Source organism: Ammospiza caudacuta, chromosome 3 (genome assembly GCF_027887145.1).
Source record: "Ammospiza caudacuta isolate bAmmCau1 chromosome 3, bAmmCau1.pri, whole genome shotgun sequence".
Lineage (NCBI taxonomy): Eukaryota > Metazoa > Chordata > Aves > Passeriformes > Passerellidae > Ammospiza > Ammospiza caudacuta.
The window spans coordinates 7904052-7907764 of record NC_080595.1 but is presented as its reverse complement, the minus strand read 5'-3'; the positions used below and the strand labels follow the sequence as shown (position 1 = coordinate 7907764).

The window sequence follows — 3713 nt, the reverse complement described above, 5'->3', positions numbered from 1 at the left end:
CCAGGGCACTGATAAATATGAATTTAGCAGTCTTAGACAAGCTTAAAAAATACTAACTGTGTCAGTACAAAAGGAAGGTATTGAACAGCACATAATTGAGTACTTTCAGCTCTACCCACATGGGTGGGCCAGGAAAAACACATGGCTTTGTAAGTCAAGAGATTCCTGTGTTCAGTGAACTGTGGGATTGTTCCCCGTTTTTTAAATAGGACCAGAGAGGTGAAGTCTGGTTTGCTTTCTCTCACCTATCAGCTTTTATGGCAGTACAGCTTTGGGCAAGCTGTCTGCAGAAGGATTATGGAAGTGGAGGGGTTTTAGAGAGTGGAGGGTGGGTGGCCAGTTCCATGAATGACCTGCCCAGCAGAAACTGGTCCCTGCCAGCCTGGGGCCCTTGGGCCATGTTCTGGTCACACACACAGGGGTGCAGAAGAAAACTGACAGGACACAGCTTAGGACAGCACACAGCAGGGACAAGTGTGGCATTCACATTCTCTGAAAAAATCCCTTCACCCAGGATTTTTCTCCTGGGAAGCTGAGAAGCCTCAGAGAAAAGGAAAACAATTCTTATCTCATTTGCTTCTCCTGTGTTGTGCTCACATGTGGAATGTGTTTGGAGATTGTTTACCCACAGGAGATTGTTTCATTGCATTCTGGTGTGAGTTGTTTTCACTCATTGACCAATCAGGGCCAAGTTGTGTCCAGACTGGAGAGAGTCACCAATTTTCATTATTATCTTTTTAGCATTCACTAAGTATCCTTTCTGTATTCTATCATATCATATCAGTCATAAATTATCCTTCTGAGAACATGGAGTCAGATTCATCATTCCTGCCTTCATGGGGACATTCCCAGCAAACACAATAGACAAGATGCCTGGGAAGCTGTTGGCTCCCACTTGGAAGGGCTTAGGGAGCTGTTCTGCACAGCATGGCCACTGGCATGTGAAAATAGGAGGAGACACTTCACCCAGTTAGGAGAGATGAATCCTCTGTGCTCTAACTGGCAATGCACGTCTCCATCACAGCCTAAAGCTCTCCTCAAAGCTGCCTCCTTCTCTCTTTAACCAGACTCTGACTTTATTCTTTTCTCAGGGACTAAGACCAAGGCCAATGACTTCTCCACAAGGTGTGGCTCAGCATGCTGTGATTTCACTACTCTTAGAGATGAAGTCAGCCAGTTACAGCACCTGACAGAATTATCTTATTAGCACAGGGAGCCAGGGAGTCTCTAAGAAGGGTAGAGCACTGATACAGATAATTTAATCCTTGTTTTTATTCAGTACACCTGGCTGCAAAAGGATAAAAGCAACTATGATAAAAGTAAGAATATATTAATCTACCAGATCTATTCTAATCATAGATTAGAATTCAGCTGCTATATTAAAAGGCCAGTAATTGCTTTGGAGAATCACCACAGGATATTTCAGTGGCAGGAGTGTCACAGTTAATAAATACTGTGAAGTTTTCCCCATAGATTCTGATGGGATCGTGTTGCGCTTACAAAGGTAAGTTTTGATCTCCAGTTTAAGCTCTGCTGCCTTGTGCCTTTTTTTTTTTTCCTAGAAACACAGATGTTCCTGGTGTTCTTCCACACCTGTGCTCAGGCTCAAAGCAAAAGCTTATGAACAAGCACTACATGCACTATTCACCCCAGGGCAGGCAAAAATCAAAAAGCTGCCATTTTAACCTTACTGTGCAGGGCTAATAGCTGCTCTCAATTTAGAAATGTTTACTCTGGAGAGGAAAAAACTGAGCAGGAGTACAATGTTAGGCAGGATTTTACAGCACATGGTGTGTAGGCCTGACCTGGAAATGGTACAGACATGAAAACTGATCTTGCATTAGACAGAGTTGCTCTGCAAAATCCAACCAGTTTAAGGATTATCTGCATGAGGAAGGAGGCTCAGCCTCTTTCAAGCATCACACATCAATCAGCTAAAATTCACAGTGGTTAATCTTGGAGAACCTCTTATCTCCAGCATCAGGGCAACTAGAATTGCAGAAAAAAGCTTAATGGAGTTTTTATATATGTGTCCATCTGCCATCATTTTCTAGCAATTCAGCTATGAGGAGAAATACAGGGACATAATTGAAAGTATCTTATTTGTACACTGTTGTTTTTTATAAAAGACAATACAAAAGGTGATAAGAGAAGGAGAGGCCATTCATGTAAGGCCTTAGACATGTAGTTAAATGTTATTTTAAAAGCATAGGAGAAAACAAAGATCTGCCTTTACTGAGCTATGTAATCTGTTTTCCAACACTAGAAAATAAAGATAACCTAGATTTTTGCAGTGCTTATCTCCTTGGATCAAAAGGTACCCTGTGTACACAGGGAAGGACTCATGACTCACTCCTCATGCAGGTTTCAGTTCTGAAGGCCCTTTGTGCCAGTACATCACTCTTTTGAAACAGGGAAAATTCTCAAAAAGTCACAGAATATCCTGAGTTGGAAAGGATCCCCCTAAGGAATCACTGAGTTCAGCTCCTGGCCCTACACAGGACAGCCCTAAAATCACCCCATGTGCCTGAGGACATGTGTGGTATTTTCTGAGACCCCCATCATTAGAAAGAATGATGAATTTGACTTCATGTTCTCGAAGGCTAATTCAGTATTTTATGATTTATATTATATTAAAGAATACTATACTAAACTATACTAAAGGATACAGACAGAAGGCTAAAAGATACTAATGAAAACTTGTGACTCTCTTGTCAGAGTCCTACACAGCTTGGCTGTAATTGGCCAATAAGTAAAAACAATTCACATGTTGGATAAACAATCTCCAGCCACATTCCAAAGCAGCAAAACACAAGAGAAACAAATGAGATAATATTGTTTTCCTTTTTCTCTGAGGCTTCTCAGCTTCCCAGGAGAGAAATCCTGGGCAAAGAGATTTTTCAGAAAATATGACAGTCACAAACATGCTCAAGAAAGCCTTATTCACATGTCATGTTTGGGGTTTTGGTTTTTTTTCTCTAAGGTGGTGAGACAAGGTTGGTATTAGGGCCTGCTGTGTATAGCAGGGTGGTGATACATGTTGTTCTTATGGGCACCCTGATATATGGTCTCCTCAAGCCAGGTCTCATAAGCTCTTGGAGATTTATATCACACCCAAGATAGCTCAGCTACCTTAGAAGGCATAAAATCAGCAGGATGGCTTCTGTGGTGGTGGTGTTGGAAACAGAAAAGTTTTAATAAAAGCCAAAATAACAAAACTCTTTACAAAGAAAACCTGAGCCAGGTGCAAGAAGTTCTTGCTCCTGGTAAAACACCCCACAAAAGCCATTGGTTCCTTTGTTCTCTTTTTTCTAGTAAATTGCTTAGGTGGGATTTTTTGGTTCCTGTCTAATTGGCTTTCCTTAAGCTCGAGGTGGAGTCCCCAAGATCCTATGAGGGGCCTTTTTTGCTAATTGAGGAAAGAAATTCTGGGCTTTTTTCCTTTTTAAGGAGACAAAGGATAGTTTTGTCACTCCAGTCAATAGGGGGCACATTCCTACAGCACCCATTAATCTGGGTAAGTACCTTAAACAGAGGCTGTTAACCCCCTCTGCCAAGACGTTCAACTCGCTAAATAAAGATGGAGAACGTCACCCCCTTCCTCCCGACTCTAAAAGCTGCACCTCCATGCAAGAGACCCAAGGAGAACACAATGCTGTGCACACTCCACATGCAGGGATGGGGGGGTTTTGGCTCTGGAAGCAGCCAGGACT

The 3713-nt window shown here is 42.1% G+C and overlaps 1 protein-coding gene across 3 annotated transcripts in view; it reads right to left on the bottom strand.

Annotated features, from left to right (window-relative positions):
• The window catches only part of TP53BP2 (tumor protein p53 binding protein 2), a 58637-nt gene that overhangs the window by 957 nt on the left and 53967 nt on the right, over positions 1-3713 (bottom strand). The window lies entirely within an intron of this gene.